Raw genomic sequence first — 18,498 nt, forward strand, 5'->3', positions numbered from 1 at the left:
GATCCACAAATAGACTTCCAACTAGCCAACATGTATTTATGTATTAGGATTTTAAACTTCCGGTTTTTACTAAATCTAACAAGGCATACATGAGACAATTCGTTTTTCAAATAACTTCTTTAAATACAATAATCAAGTAACCCACACGACACGAGTGTCGCCGAATGGCTTTGCGGCTCCAAAATAACTTTCAGTATGTTTACATAGCTTTTATTTGGATGTTAATTTACAAACAGATTTCCAACCGTCCATAGACTTTAAATAAAGATACAAAAAGGGATCTGAAATATAAAGGAAATAATAAAAACATAGATAACATTATTTTACTTACTTCACTACATATACTTTACTTTAACAATAACTAGACTCGTACACGTACTTCACATTCATATACGTGTGTACTACATAAATACATTTATTTTACGGCAACTACTACGCGCCTGACTCTGAAATACATACAGCATATGTTTACATTACAACAATACACATACTTTTACTCTATACGTAATAATTTTCATATGAGCAAATGCTCATTATCACACTTCAAAATACTTCTAAATTTCTCACGGAAAAAAATAAAACAAGGTTATCTGGCTTTTTTTTTAAGGAAAAATACGGCATTAAATCCGTCTCAATAAAATAAAAACAAACTAACCCAGAATAGTTGGACTCTGGTCAGTATACCTTATACATAATAATTTTCATATGAGCAAATGCTCATAATCACAATTCAAAATACTTCTTAATTTCTCACGGAAAAAAATAAAACAAGGTTATCTGGCCTTTTTAGGAAAAATACGGCATTAAATCCGTCTCAATAAAATAAAAACAAACTAACCCAGAATAGTTGGACTCTGGTCATTAATATTTATATGTTACATGAAGAATTGCTTTATATGAAATGAGGGAGCTGGTTGAAAACGTCTGCTCTCTCCAATTGCTACGCCCAGACTGAATTCCTAAATGCACGGGATTAGAACTCGTCCAATAAAAACAGTTGAGTGAACTTTAAACTATGGAAAGCAACCCTGACAATATAAACGTAACACAAAATGGATGGAAAGTAAGCATGGACGTTAATTGTGACATACCTCCCCCCTCTAATAAAAAAAATATTTATTTTTAGTTTTTAGATGAAAACAAGATAAAACTGTCAATTTCCTCATTATATTTACACTGAAACACTAACTGTAATTCTGACTCACGTCTGACGACTTAAATAGTCCCCTCCAACATTGTCTTTGTGGGGGTGCATTATTTAGGAATATAAAGTTATGCAAATGTAAATGAGGAGACAACATTCTACTAACCCTTGATTACTACAAAAACTATTTTTTCTTTACCTGTACTAGATCCAGTCTTCACTTCAATTTTTTTTCAGCACATGCCCTTCGGGCATGTAAACTCATCATTTTTACCCAGCCCATTTCAATTATTACATGCCCAACTCAGAATTCTTATATTTACCGGTACATGTATAGTGCAACCAAAATGAATAAATAAATAAAGGTTTGATATTACTTTTATTGCATTAGGGACAATGTTTCAAATTTTTTACACCATGCACAAGACATCAGATTTTTTCCGAGTCATACACCAGCCATGGCCTGTCTTTTTGCCATTGGTGCTGAAACTTTCTGACATGTTTTTGTTCATAATTCACTTTAGAGTCACTTGCTGGTGGTTTGACCGGTTTAGCTCATTTCAAAAATTGTATCATGACAGCCCAATCATGACCACACGTGGCATCGATGATGTCTCGTCATTTAGCAAACATATATACAATAGGTTTAACTAAACACTTCAATGATTACGATTGACGCTTATTTGACAAGTCGTACCGAGAATGTAGACTGCACAAAGCAAGTTACGCAAAAAAACTTGGGTACGATGGAAGAAATGGCAAGTAAACATATTGTACGTTGACAGAAAATTTAAACATGCCCTCCGGGCATTTATTTTGGCAATTTGTACATGCCCGCCTGAAAATTTACCAAGCCCCGGGGATTGGACTCCCAGGTTATTTCGAAGACTGTTAAGATCTAAATCCAAAACATATCAAGTTGTTGATTTGAACTGCTTACTCATTATCTCACCAGAGGTCGTGCTACACAAGCTTCGATTACACCTCTGTCAAGGCCCGATGTACAAGATACTTGTACAAACTTAAACGATGGGCGAAATGTAATTAAAATCTATGTAATTATTCCTTTTGTCTATCAATATGATTATGAATAATTAAATTTAAATCTTTAACGCCGTCATTTATTTTTTTTTCAACGTTACTGTGAGAACTATTTTGCGGAGGTAAACATGAAAATATGATCACACGATCTAGTTTGACAGATGTTTGAAAAATCAGTTTCTGTACGCTACCGATTCATCGATGATTTTACCATAAATCAGCAGCAATGTCATCTCCTGTGATGTTTTTAAAAGTGTCCTCAAAGTCATCGCCCGTCTATGACTTCCCTTCAAGCTGATGGTACAGAAGAAGCGAATCAACAATGCCATGTGCTCGCCATGCTTGTTTTGATCATGTGACAGACTATTTTTCCAGCGTTGACAGAGGTGTAAGCGAAGCTTATGTACACGACCTCTGGTGAGAGAATGTTGCTTACTTTCACTTTGGTTTCATAGAAGTGAAGCAGAGGTAGTTATTGTCAAGTCGTACATAAAATTTCTGTTTAAAATTGTTATCTTAACGCCATATTAAAAAGTACTACTAATTGACTTGACAATTAACAGGGTTTGTCCTTTTACTATGCTAAATAAGTGTACGAAGTTCAATAAATATCAGTGCAAGGGGTTTTCTTTTAAACTTGCTTTCAAGCTGAACACACATATACACACACACGCACAGCAGCGATGCTATATCCCCTTCGCAACAAGTTGTGCGAGGGGATAATAAAATGTACTCATTATCAGTTAGAAATATTCATTTGTTAGCATTGCTCTTAAATTAAAGTATTACATATTTCAATTTTTTAGCAAACCTATCTTACAAAACTTTCTTTATTAAACGTATATCTAGTAATAGTTTTAAATAGCGAAGGACATTCCTTCAACCAAATTTTACATATCTTTGTTTCTTCAGCTATTCAGTTCAAGTATCTTTTCATGTTTTATGTAAACACTATAAATACACAATTAAGCGTATCTAACGCGCGACAATAAGCTAATGCAATTGCAAACATCACATCTTGTTATTCATTTGAGTTGATGTGGTCTTATGGATTTAATGAAATGAAGGGCTTTTTTTGTAAACAACATTACAACGTTGTTTGATCATTCCGTTTTAATAGGCCAAGTGAATCTTTTTATTTTCTTAGTGTCACGGTGAAATTAAAACATTTTTAAAAGGCTATCGAGTTGAAAAATAGTTGATTTAATTACATTTTTTTATCCTTTCGATAAAATGGCACTTACGGCAGTATTGTTTTCAAATATAGAAAACTATGCCAAAAACCGAAGAAATTGGAGTGAATCACTCACATGCATAACTTAAGATATTATACAAGTTGTTGATTTATGCATCTGCTGCACGTGTCCTAAATACATTAATTTTGCGAAATGACCGACGTCTTATTTTTTTATGTTTAAAAAAAACGTGATAAAAGATCCATGAATGGAATTGTTCTTATGCTGACAGCAACACCATAGATTTTAACAAGACTTGCTGAAGAAGACGGAAGAAACCTTACCCACGGTGTTTATCGGTTAAAAATGTCAAATTAAGTCAGTTTAGCAGGACGAATTACAGATGATTGAATGTTTAACATCCTTGTGAAAAATGAGGTTCCCAATATTTTAATGAGAAAATTCAAAGTCGGCTAACATCACCTTTAAATTAATTAGTCATTTTGGATAAAATGCAATTAAAACCATCTTGTCAGGGTACTGTACTTGAGAAAAAATATTACGACCATTATACATCGTTTGGTCATAGCTTAAAACGCAATGTAGCCATGGATTGCATAAATAAAATAATGCATATCATATATATAATAATTGTTCCCATAACACACCAATGGCGTTGCAGTGGTGGTCGTTCAAACAACGTGATTAAGAGATGTGCCATAACTTGCGATAATTAATTAACGGCTAGTTAGGTAACTGTCAGTTAAATTTTTGATTTTCGAAAATGAATTAAAATAAATATACTGACTCAGATTTAATTGATGGTTATACGTTTGTTATCAGCGTCTGCACGCACGTGTTTCCTTCCCTACAGTTATAAAAAATGGCTGTCACAGTCAAAAGAGAAAGAAGTACCAACGTGTCCTTGGCTGAAATCAACATTTTAACAGATCACGTAGACAAAAAGTTCTCAAAGCAAAGCAGAAATATTTGATAACCAATGCTAAAAGAATAGTTAATGGACAGATGTAGCTGAATTGGTAATTGAGTTGGGCGGCGTTCAACGCAGCTCGGTAGAACAGGTAAAGTGTTAGTGGGGAAACCTGCACTTTTGAGCAAAAAAGACCTTCACCGAGGCCAAGACCTTCACCAAGGCCCGTAAACATGCAAGAAAAACCGCGGAGGACCACCGATAAAACCTCCAACTGACTTGGCGAAAGAATTGATAGACCCAATTTCAGCGGAATTGCTGGGAGGTTCGAGCCATCTATACCAACCACATCAGGTACAGTATACTTTAAAACTTTAAATGGACAGGAAAGTTTAATTTCTTCACAGTTAAAAATCAACTTGAAATAAAATTGTATACATGTATGTACTACTCAAGAGAAAAAGACAGCAAAAGAGACACAAAAACATATTTATCAGTACATTTTGATGCATTAATGTAAATAATTACGTCCACTGTCGTATTTTAGACTCTTTGCCTAGGTCCTGGTAATAAAGTTTCTGATTGGTATTCCGTCCTCAGGTCCCCGATAAGTCAAATGAATAGCGGCGTTGACGTTTTCTTCATCCTCATCATCCATATCTTCCATAACATATATGGCGATGTTGTGCAGGATAGCACATGCACCAATTATTTTGCAGACTTCTGCCTGCTTCATCTTGACTCTCTCTCTCTACGCTGTTGCGTGTAAGGCAATTAGTCGTATTAAAGGTTCCCTCTAACAGGTTTGCAGGGTGTAGATACGGTGTAATTAAAGACCTAGAACAGGCTTAGCCACTGGCACTAATGAGGTAGCTGTCCTCTGTGGTGAGCGCAGGAATTACACCTATCTCGCATCAGTGTCAACTACATCAACACGCTTTAGAACATCGTTTTCTTTAAATAGTTGACCCCATCAGGAAACCGAAGCTAAGAACTTTAATCTGTATTCCTCATTTTACATCCTCATACTTTTTTATAGGAACTTTTCACAAAGAAAAACTCGTCCAAAAAGTAAAATGGAAAACCTGATGATGCATATTTTTGATAATTACAAAGTCGGTTGTTTTGATGCATCTTAAGAGATAAATTGAACAGTAAAAATCTGTAAAGAATGGAGTATTAGCATTGCTGCTCTTTTGCTCTTTGTTTTTATATCATTATATGAGTTTAAATTTTGTCTCTTGTCTACATAACTGTTGTTATCTTGTTTATCATTTTAATTTTTAACCCCCCCCCCCCCTCCTCCCATTAAACTATAAAATTCCTCCCCTTTATACTAAACATTTACCTACAGTCTGCATGCAATATTATATTTAAGCGATATGACACAAAGGCACCTAACGTTAATATTTTTCTCATAATCAAAATTAATACCCCATATCTAACAATACACAAGGCATCCATCGCCACCATCTTGGATTTATTTCAAATTGTCAATTTGAGAACTTTGTTATATTAGACTAAGTATGAAACGAATTTCAGTATTTTTTAACAATGTTAATTTGAAAAAAATATTAAATCTTCCCCTCATAGATCATTAGATTATAAACCTAAATATCATATGATTGTTATCGGTTCCCGGAGAATTTTATCTTTAGACTGCATACCCAGTTGTTGATGGCCCAGTGAATTTGGTAATGACTTTTACAAAAATTATGTGTATAACTTTTCTTTTTCAATTAAACAGAATGGGGACAACGTTCGTGTAAGAGAAAATATAGTTTTTAAAAATTCTGCAATAGATTATCTATCAAAATTTTAATAAAATACTTTTATGATGATTTTTGGGAGTTGATTTTAATCAACTCTCCTATGCAGTTACTCTGGCAAACCGAACGTGAAAAAGTGATTGGACCTAAGCACAAAACATCACCGCTGACAAGACTTAGTTCTTAAAAAATAAAAAAATTAGATGTAATGTATGCTGAGCATTGTTTTTCAAGGAAACTTATCTATAAACACTTTGAAAATAGTCTGATTTTATATAATACTTACAATTTAGATATTTTTGTAGGCCTAAGTTTTACTACGCCAGAAGTTAATAAAGTCTCGTTCAACAAGACTCTCGGCCGTCTCCGTAAATCTCCGACATGCAGTGATGCTCTCTAGCTTGTCAGATTAACGGACACAGCCGAGCGTCTGGTTGAACGAAACTAGAGTTCGATATCAATAGTGCCTGGATCCATACGATTCTTAGAATTGTTTCGATTACTTATAAATAGTTTGAAATATATCTTTAAATATTACACAATATGATTTATATGGGGAAATTCTTGTCAGAAAAGTCTAAAAATTCATATAATAAAAAAAGCGTAATTCAAATACAGACTAGAAACCAATTGCCATGCAAGATATGTTGATTTCAAAATAAATGATAATCGATAAAATCAACTCCCGTCAGTACTTCAGTACTTTGTTATTAAATATCATTTAAAAAAATTCCATTTCATCGAATTTGTTTTAACGGGGGCACAAGTCAAATTGCAGTGTGACATTAGTACCGGTACTGTGCGAACTATAAGAAAAAAGGCTTTATACATCATTTCGAAGGTGATTTATGAAAGCAAATAGCTATTAGAGTTTGCTTTTTACGTTTTTGAAAAACAGAATTCATCAAAACTTAACCACTGAGATGGTTTTTACTTAATTTTCTCAATATGAGTACTGATGCGGATAGGAATGTAAATGATTTCAGGCACGTAGCATCGTTTTTGAAAGTGGGGTGGGGGGCAGACTCATCCAAAAAATCTTGACAAGCAAAAAATAAAAAAAAACATTCCCAAAATCTTCAAAATCCTAATCGGGGGGGGGGGGGGGGCGTAATATATAACTTCAATTTCAATCCTAATATCCTTATTTACGTATCAATTTTTTACATCCCCCCAAAAAGTGGGGGGGGGGGGGGCAACTCCATGGTAATTCAATTTTTTATATGCAAATTTTAAAAAAAGTCGTTGCTGCGAGAAATAGTGGGGGAGGGGGGGGGGCAGCTATTTTTAACATGCTGAAAAGCGTATTTCAGCATGTTAAAAATAGCAAGGTTGTTTAAGTGATTATGACGTGATATATATTAAAAAAAGTATGTAATTAGGTTCGTCGCCCTTAAGAAATAATACACGTCGACCATGAGTTTCAGGTGCGCAATCATGATCATGCTTAAACATGTAGTGTAATAACCATCTTTAAAGTAATTTAATTATTTTCTACTTTAATTGATACACAGGTACGAAGTTTGGGAACAGTGTTTAAATAGCACGCCACCAATGCATAATACAGAATCATGGATCAATTATGTTGAGGACAGGTCTTTGTCGAAATTTCAAATAAGATATTTTAATCCTTTTTTTCCAAAACTATATTTAAACAAACTATTTACAATGTATTCACATCAATATTTACCATAATCACATTTAGACTTTTCAATGTAAATATATACCCCTGGCACGGCACAATAATAAAAAAATGAAATGACTCAATTTCCTATATTTCGTTGATCGTCCCCAACACATTTCTATCATCATCAACGAATGCTAATACAAAGTAACAATAATTTGAAGAAAAAAACAGTCAATAACGTCCCCATATACATCTGTTGAAATTTAAATGAATTGGCCTCAAAAAGGAAAAATGGGTACAATGCCTGTCAAATCCCTCGCACTCGGTTGTTGAAACGACAAATACTCTTAGAAAAAAATCTTAGATTTGGATACGTGCATCAGTACATTAATACAATGTGTAACCTTTTCTTGTTATTTTCAAAGACTGAAAAGAAGTTTAACTACATTTGATAACTGCTCCAAGTTGGGGAACGCCCCTGTCTATAAATGATACATAGTGATATAGTTTCAAGGGCAATTAAATCCGAAATGCATAAAAAAAAGAATATGTATCGTCTTTTACAACCGACAACTGATTAACACAATTTTGCAATAAAAGAAAATAAAACCAACAAACAAAAAACTAAATAAGAAAATAGCAATACAGACATAGCATTCCATAATAAAGTTCAATCTTATCTGATAAAAATCATAGTTTACAACATGAACAGTATCTATATCATTACTATTAATATCACTCTGAACAAATGGTGGATTAAACTTGTTTATACATTCACCATTATCTTAAATAAGAAGGTCATGTTCATATAATATACTGTTACATTATCAACATTCAAGAACTTAAATTTTTGCGGATTTAAGAAAATTCACAATACCAACGATGGTTCAATTTCAATATTGATGAGATTACAGTACGATTCTTTCTATCATGGCTTTTAGCTCTCTTTATCATAATTGTAAAGTTGTAAAGAATCCCAATATTCACTTATCTACTTTTTTATTTATAATGCTCAGTAATAAATATATTTTTGCATACACATGTATGTGATACAGATGGCATCACAAAACTCGTATCGACCTCCTGGGCTGATACAGGTTATGAGTCTTAAGGCTGATACGGATCCGTATCACATCCCTTGCGGAACTCCTCTGCCTTTTTTGTATCGGCATGTGTGCATGTTAAAAACGAAAAATAAATTATTTGTTACAGTCGAAATTTTCAAGAGCAGTTAAAATCTACAAATGCTTGCAAATAATAATATTTATTTAATACATGTACAGACTTCTTTCAAATGATATTTAAAATAAATTTGTTCAAACTGATGTTTTTTTTTTTAATTATTACTTAGTATGTAAAAATATAATAATATATACCCTTTTTCCATATCACAGCCAGTTCCAGCCCTCGACCAGTATCATCCCTCGGGCCGTCGTCCCTCGGGCTGATACTGGAGTCTCGGTCTGATACTAGCTGTGATATGGAAAAGGGAACGCATTTTTTCTATGCATCAACTCGTTTTAGAAGTTAACGTTGTGTTCCCCCGTTTTTACAGCAAACGATTTTCCATAGTTCGGTTTTAACTTTTTTGCTAAGGCTTGCGTAAATAATTAAATCTATAGGTTTGCCAATTGCAAACGTTAACAACATATAATTGAAAAAAACAGAGTTTGCATCTCTAAGATTGGTTACACCTTCACTAAAGTAAATATAGGACAATGTGAAATAAATCGGCGTCTCCTGAAGCATAAAGGAGATACCTAAACATATATGAACCTTAATTATGATTAAGTATTTCACCTTCTTCAGAATTTGTGAGCTACACATGTCTGTTAAATAGGACAGTTTTTTGATTTCTTTTCTTACTAAAACAATGAAAAGAAATGTACAGACGATGTGAATACATATTGGCAACAAAGTTAAGTAAATTATTTGGGTGATGAAGCTGAAGACCTGTTCAAATCTATAATAAGGTCCTTTAAAAAACTCTGACTCAGGATCAATCATGCATGCTTCTATTCTTTCGAATGGCATTCCCGGGGTAAATTGTTGGACTGTAGCAAAGCTTTGTATAGGTATCAGGTGTGTCGAAGCCATATAAAAAACAACAACAAGGAAATGGAAAAAGAATAATGGAATTAAAATTAATCTCATTCTTAGAAATCTAAATGTTAATGGAAAAAGGAATATGAGCACTCGGTGAATGAGCATTAGAGATTTGATCCAAAGTGAGGTTCCATGAATGATAGTTTGAAAGCGGATAAAAATGAGAAGAAAGAAACAGATTCTGTACTCAACATAATCATAGTTCCCATGCAAGGCATTTAAAACTGCATCCTTTACGCCAGTTGATACGGCGAAAAAAACATCAAAAGCCATGAGCGAGATCATACATTTCTGCATGCTTCCGGTAAGTTTCTGTCTCTTAAAACTGATCGTTAGTAAACTCGATGCAATGAGAGGAAAGATCCATAAAAATGGAGTAATAAAGCGGAGGCTTGTCATCCCCCACTCTCCATAAAAGTCTTGATATTTATAAGCTGTTTCTAGATAAGTTTTCGATGATGCCAGACTCGTCAGTAACGTGTTATATTTCTCCAGAAACACCTCTAAATCTGTTAGGTTTTTTGACATTTTTGCTGCCTTCTTCCTTAATGCTCTGCTTACGTCAGAGATGGACAACCAGTATTAATTCCTTCTTTTTTTTCCTTCAATATATACTGAAGATTTCAATTCTGAAATATAATAATACATATGGATAAATAAAATTTCGATCTAATATAACGGAAATATTTATCACTCTTATTGTGCATGCTAACCTCTGTACAAAATTTGAAATTTTTTTTTAAATGTTATGTTAAACCCTTTTTATGTCTATCGGATCAATACCAAAATGTTTACAGACAGGCGGGTGGTAATAGACTTTTTTCTCACATTGTATTTGCTCCTGTTTTACTCTTGCCCTTTCCACTCCAATGGGCAAATTTTAGACGGTACCAATTTAACATAATTCTAAAAAACTGTAAATTGAATAAAGTATCTAATATTAATTTAATATGGGCAAACTCAAGATAGGGCGATACCGTTTGCCAAGTTGATAGGCGAAAAACACGGGCCGAAAAAACATTATTTATATTAATGTCTAATAAAAACACATGCAAAAATAAACTTTTTAAATATTCAATGGCAAGTTATTAGGCGATGTAAACAAATCCCAATCAGCTTCATAAATTCAAATTACGTTTTAAAAGCGCAAAATTGATTCTTCACAATTCACTCATTTTTATTAATTTTTATCGTTTTAAGTTTTTTTAATCGCTTAATATATATTTTTACATTGTTTATTTAATACATAATATGTTGCATATGTTACAAAAGTAGGTTATGGCCAAGGTTTGAGCAAATTCAATGGCATGTGTTATCTGCTTCATTTTGTAAATATTTAATATAATTTAAAAAAAAATGCATTTGTTTTTCGGAACTGAATACATTTGTTACAGATATAAAACATGTAATTTATTCTTTTTAATTGTTTGAAGTTACAATGTATTCATTTGGCTGCCGCAAGGAATGTTATATCGTGTAATATAATTATGTATATATATATATATATATATATATATATATATATATATATATATATATATATATATATATATATATATATATATATATATATATATATATAAAACATGAATAATTTGTTTATCGGGAAACATAATGTAGATAACAATGCCCTATAATTAAAAACATTGAACAAGTGGTGTTACCATAATAACCTTTTCACGCCAGTAAACAGACATGTAGGATCACATGATTTGCAGTGGATTATGATTTAATCAAACGAGTTGTTTTCCTGATTTGCAACAGATCTAAGGCACATGGATATAAAAAAAACCATTAAAAATCATATACTATCACAAACCACGATATCATTATTTTTATCACATGTAAATTTTTTGTTACATGTATACTTAGATTCTTTCTATTATTTAAACTCGAAAACAGAAATTTATAATTCTTTTTCAGCAAAAAATATTTTGAAAATGAAACCCAGGAAATTTTTTTTTCGCGAATCTACCATACTACGATTAGCTGCAAAATGAAAACGATATTTTCCGATTGCGATTTTAACCTGCTATTCAGTATATTTTAAAGCAATATGAGTTGTATTCTTTAGAATTTCATTTTGCTGTAAAATCCTGTTAGTATGCTAAGTTTGCAAGTAACTGCAGCTTTTATGATCAATAAGGTTTGAAAAAATCATTAATTTTTGTCAGAGGAAAGATATCTCTTCTAAGTAACATATAGCAAATGAACTTTTGTACAGGACGGCAATAATTCAATTTTGCTCCAATTAAGGCTCTTTAACGGCCTTTTTCACAAAAATTTGGCGAAAAGAAATGATATTTCTGTCATTTTAGTAAAAAAAAACATTTTCGTTAAAAAATTCATCATGAAAATTACAGCTCATATTGCTTTAAAAACCGGTTTAAGGTAATTAAAAACACATTGCATTTTGTGTTTAACTAATTGAAAACAATATTCCCATAACCTTTAGAATTTAAAAACTGTTATTTACTTTTATTCCTGTTAAGATATTTACGTATTTTGTCGTATGAACGATTTTCCGATTATAAATTTTAACTCTTATAATATGTGTACTACATTGCACGTGCTCTTCAACATTATAGATGACGGCTGCTTCGATTATGTACAACCTATGTTGGTAAGCATGCCATTAATTTCTTTTATTACTGAACAAGCACTTTGGTAATTAGGAGTACATGTAAAATATACACGATATACAATACAAACAAAATAATGTAAAACGTGAAATAAAGTATGTAAAATAAATTAATAATAGTTTTGAGAAAACAGCTAATTTTCCATATAAATTATTATTATTCTTTTAACTGTTACATGTAAAATCTTTAAAAACTGATATGAATGAATTAAAAAAAATCATACCTTAGATATGTTGACTTTGAAAACCAGTTCAATAAGGCATATATGATTGTTGAGGTTTGACTTGCTGTTCCTTATGCATTTGAATGTAAATAAATCGGTATTGTTAGTTACTCAACGACAACTGTTGTATTTATACTTTTTCTTTTCAATTACATTGTAACTACATATCATCACTCAATACACAGATTAAATATTTTTAAAAAAACACACAAATGCTTTAAATAATCCTTCCAAAATGTCATTCACACTTAGGGAGTTTATCAGGTAGCGTTATATTTGGTTTAACAATCGGGTCGATATCAGTCAAAAGTACTAAAAAAATATACTTGATATTTTATAGAACTGATTTTTTTTTCTCAGAAAGACCATTATTTATCTTTACCTTTGAAATATTTTTAATAAAAGTTGTAGGGCTTATTTTAAAAAAATTTAACTTTCCTTGGCATGTTTTTAAATATATTGAAACAATACACCACTTTTCATATTGTAAAAGCGCTAGCGCTGGCAGGTCGAAATGTACATTCATATTAATTTATTTTAATGAAGTTATCAGACATTTGTTTCATTTTGGGAATCGGGATGACGCTCTGCCATTTATATCAATGAACCGAAATGTTACCATATATAGACAAAAAGTTATTGAATGCATATATATGTCGTTCAGCCGCCTTTAGTTTTCAGATCCTTTATTCAGTTGACAGAAAAAGCGCATGTTCATGAGTGTATTTACATGTAGAATATAAATAAAAAATAAGTAGTTTAAGTAGAGTTTATGAGTAAACTATCATTAAAGGGTGAAGGGTTAACAAATAACTATAGTCTGTCCCAAGATATCTTGGATTCACATTTTGCTTAATTGCTTGATATTTATAAATACCTCAGGGTTCAAACGATGTTCATTCAAAAGTATAAAAAATTTCCAAGATTTCTCAGTCGAAACGCCCCTGTTAACGTATCAGGTTTCAATAAAATGCCAAAAAATCTGATGTCTACGGAGATTTTGTATTGCAGCAAGCCCGGATGATAACGTTGAAAAATTGCGCGATGTATTCCGAGTGTATTCCGAATGGAGTAAACATGTAAACATTCCCCATTATAAATCTCCGTAAGGAATCTGTTTTCGTTCCTGTGAATTTTTCTGAGAGACAGTTGATAATGTGTCAATGAAATTATCTTGAAAATTATCCCTTTTAACTATTACAAGTGCACTTCTTTCACAGGTATGTGTATTTTTTTTTTAAATCGTCAAAATGAGCTGCATAAATATCTTGGGACAGACTATAGTACATGATACAGATTTTTTTTAAATTAATTATCGCAATTCCTCCTCAGTAGAGTCTTAATTTAAGGTAACTCCATACTCGTAATATTCTCTGATGAAAGTTGAAAAACCGAACTGATTTCAACATAATAGACTTAAATTTCATCAATTGTTAAAAAAAATATACATGTCATCACACTTTTTGAGATGCCAGATAACCATACACTAAAGCATATTAAAGCATCAGAAAACCGTATGTTTTTTTGTTAAAAGTAATATTTTTGTAGGCAGAAATTTGTTAATCTTGTTTAATGTATTGTCAACTTTATCAGAATACTAAAACTACAAAAATATTTTAACATTAATCGTTGGGATAAGAAAAACTATGGTATTTAGACATTCAACTGAAAGAAAAGTCGGAAAGAGTTATTTCCCCTTAGCATCGATAAAATGTATAAAAAATTGGAAATTTAGGATAAAATTAAGCTGCCAAAATATCTTGAACTTACCAATATTTCTAATTACATCCATGCGATTATATTCGCATGAAATAGATAAAACTATCTTGCACAAACTTTAAAGAAATCAAAGTTTTACAAAAAAGTATGACATCACAGAACACTGGATCTACTTTAAATATAATTCACAAGATGTTGCTTTTAATTTCCAAGGAGGATGTTTTTTTTACAAAAGAATATACGACAAAGTCATAAATATTTTCAGTCTCATGGAATGATATATAAAAAACAAAACTTAGACCGAACTTTATTTATTCCACCTCTCTGACGTTCATAATACTATTCTACAGCCCTGAGAATAGAACATTGATTAGTTTGTGATTAAATAGCATTCATTAATTTGGCCACAAGTCGTAAATTATTTTGTAAAACGCAGCCCAGCCGACTACGGTAGCGCGAAATAAAAAAAAATCCCACGTAGTTATTCAACAGTTAAAAAGAGTCTCCGAAACCGACGTTGCGAATGATTTAATTTATTGCGACTTTATTTACTTGCAATGATCTAATTCCTGAATTTTCGATCTATGCAAGAAAGCTATCTCCTAGGATTTCAAACAGTCATACATTGCGACCAAATAAATGTACATACATTATTAGTCATTTTAACTTCTTTAAATGTGGACTTTTTATATCAAACTACGTGACATTTAAAAGGGGAACACACACACACAACACACTCCCAAAGAGGCCTTTTCTTATATGAATTTTAAAATTGGTTAATCTTCCGTAATCTGTTCAGTTCTCTTTTAAACAATCCATGGCTTTGATTTTTTTCAAATGTCCAACAAATTGACTAGCCTTTTAAAACAACATTCACAGATATTGGATTCTGAACTTGTATGGAAAGAATGATACAAATAAAGATATATGTGAATGATATCTTGATTATCATATGCCCCGTTCGTTAAATTTATTGTAAATGTCCATCAAAATTGAATTGCCTAAAGTATATGTTTTTTTAACCTTTGCATGATAATAAAACACATAGTTTTGAGGGACGCTGCATAGTAAAACTACGCGCATGAAAGGATAGAAGCGAAGTGATTTTAAATAGAGCTGCATTTTATGGTCACTTAAAATATTACAAGTTTATTCTTTAGATAATGTAATAATGCAAAGAATTATATGGATTATTTCTGGACCTATCGTCCCTACTTTTCTAGTATACATGTACATTTACACGTATCTTGTTAAAATGGTTAACACCAGCAGCGCCAATATCAGCTTTTTAACAGGTCTTAGGCAATGACATAAATCACAATTTTTGTACTTGTACGAAATATATTATTCGACTGATTAGTCATGCCGTAACAAACTAACAACCAATACTACATGTACCACGGAACGCTCCCCAGAACAAAAAAAGTAATTCATACCTATTAAAGATTACATCTCCGTATAAAGGCGAGCTACGCCTAATTACTGAATACTAATCCGATAAGGAATAAGAAGAGATTTTTAAGAAAAAAAATCACATAAATCGTGTTTCTAGTTAAGCTCGTGACAAAAATGTCCCAAATTAAGAGAAACTGTGACAGTTTTAAGCTTCTTTTTAAAAAAAGCCGAGATGCTAAGACATGAAATAAATTTGTAGGGTTCAAAAGGATTTAGTTACAGGTACAGTTTAGTTATTGACTATCATAAAACAAAATTAGTAGGAACCTGAGGAAAGTTTAATCGAATGGACATGTACAGCGATACGACACCTCCATCCCAACTAAAAAATCACGGATCACGAATCGAGGATTGTCACAGTAAACTTGATATTTTACTTACTTATCCAGTTATGTTAGTATAGTACTAAGTAGAAGGCGGTTAGGAAATCCTTTAGTAGTGTACATTAAAAGGCTATGAACACTTGAATTAATATTCTTACCAACTATTTAATATTTGACAATAATAGCATTTTATCTACTATAGCTGCCGGGCGCTACCATTTAACTGATATGTGTTTATTCATTTTCATTAATAACATAAATGTAACTGTAAATAATTTGTAAATATGGTGATGTTGAGCGAAGAGTAAGCATAATATGAGGTGCATTCAATAAAAATGTTATCTTTGGTTTATGGTTACCTTCATAGTACTCGCCTTTACCAGACAAACATAAAGTCAACCGACTTATCCAAGCTATGAATGCACTCATATGTTTTTTTGGGATTGGTATTCATGTACTGATAATTACAAAGCCTAAAGCAATCATTGAAGCACATCTTCTTCCTAAGACGTGATTTTTAATTTAGGAAAACGAAAAAAAATCACAGGAAGAATTGGACGATGAGAGAAAACATTAACCTTTTTTCCTCTAAAAATGATCTCACGGTCCTGAATTTATGGACTGGGGCCTTGTCATGAAGAAGTCGAATGTTGCGAATTCCAGAGTTTGTTCTCTTCCTAAAGTAATGTTTCTTAACTTTCTTCAGCACATAATTTGAGTACATCGGCCTTTTGGACTAGTAATTTGAACTATAGGCCCTTTACTATTAAAGAAAATTGCGTATTACACTTTCTTTGGACTTTGGCATCGTTTTGCTATCACAAGTCGTTTTGTCATTTTAGTCAACTACATCTTTTAATCAATTTTCCTCTGAAGTTCAAAATAATTTATCCCTGTTTCATCACAGTAATAATTTTCGATAATTATAAACGTCGTCCAATGCAATTTTTGTAATTTTTAAACAGTTTTCTACATATTTCATCTTGCAATGATTATCGTTTTAATTTTCAGTTACTAGATCTCGCTCTTACATGTCAGACGCCCATGTTTTTCGTTTAAATTGTAAATACTGTCCCCGATGAAATGTCGACGAATTTTGCAATTTGTTAATTGAAAATCATTAGTAATGATATCGTTTAATTATTTTTGTTTGCAAATATTGCATGCGTTGAAGCCGTATGAGGTGTTCCATGACGTTGCTTAAGGTTTTATTGGCCATTTATAATTTGCTAACCCGCCTTTAAACTTTCTCAATGACATAGTTCTTTGAATATTTCATCACCGCATACTGTGATGTTTTTTCCTTATGTTAAGGGACTGTAGAGCCTGACCGATCGGGGTGTCTACAGTCAGTCTTTAATATTTATAGATTCAGATACATATTAATTTTGGGGATTGTTTGATATTCAACTTCTTAACGGTCAATATCACTCTCATTTTGCTTTTTATGATACTGTTTCATATCTGTTACGTTTATACTTGAAAATGTCATTTATGACAGAATATTATGTATATAAACTCGTTATATCCTTTTGAACTCGGATCACATACATATGTACGGGACTTAACCCCTACACGGTCCCGTTACATAAATATTTGGGGGCTCGATCGAAGGATAATTTGGCTATTATTAAATGTTTTACAGTGTATTTACGATTTTTGTTTATTTGTAAACAATGTCATTGTGGAAGGAATTTTACCATTGGTTCGGTTATTTCTTCCAAGCTTTCTTCTGAATGGTAGTTACGATGACAAATCCTTTACATTGGAGGATAAACGTGAAGTGGAAATCAGAAAAACGGTTTAAGGTAGTCCTATACTCGGCACTAAATGGGCTCAATCATTAAAAGCTTAGCTTTAAATGATAAATATACATTCTAACAATACATATACAAAAGAAAATATGTATGTTTACATGCTAGTTTGTTTGTTATCACCTCTCAGACGGGTGTACCCCCTTGCGAAAATTATTGACAATTACGAAATTCCAGACGTCCGTTTTTCCTAAAAATAATTACCAATTTTGGGAAAATTAGAACTGAACATACAAAATAGAGTATAAATATTTATTTAAGCCATATCTCATCAATAATTTTGCGCAAATTTTTGTAAGTAAGAACGCTTTATGGACCTGATGTATCAAAATAGAATACAAAAAATGCAATGCAAGTATCGCGTTTGGTAAATTATTTACTATTTTATGGACTCAAACTTAAATTCATGGTGTTTATTCTATAGATTGACATCTTAGAAAAAAGATTTGGTAAAATAAATTATATGTTGACGGATTACTTTTCACGCTATAATCTCTAAACCAAGTAGACCCTGACGAAAAAATCCGTA

The sequence above is a fragment of the Crassostrea angulata genome, chromosome 8 (assembly GCF_025612915.1).
Source record: "Crassostrea angulata isolate pt1a10 chromosome 8, ASM2561291v2, whole genome shotgun sequence".
NCBI lineage: Eukaryota > Metazoa > Mollusca > Bivalvia > Ostreida > Ostreidae > Magallana > Magallana angulata.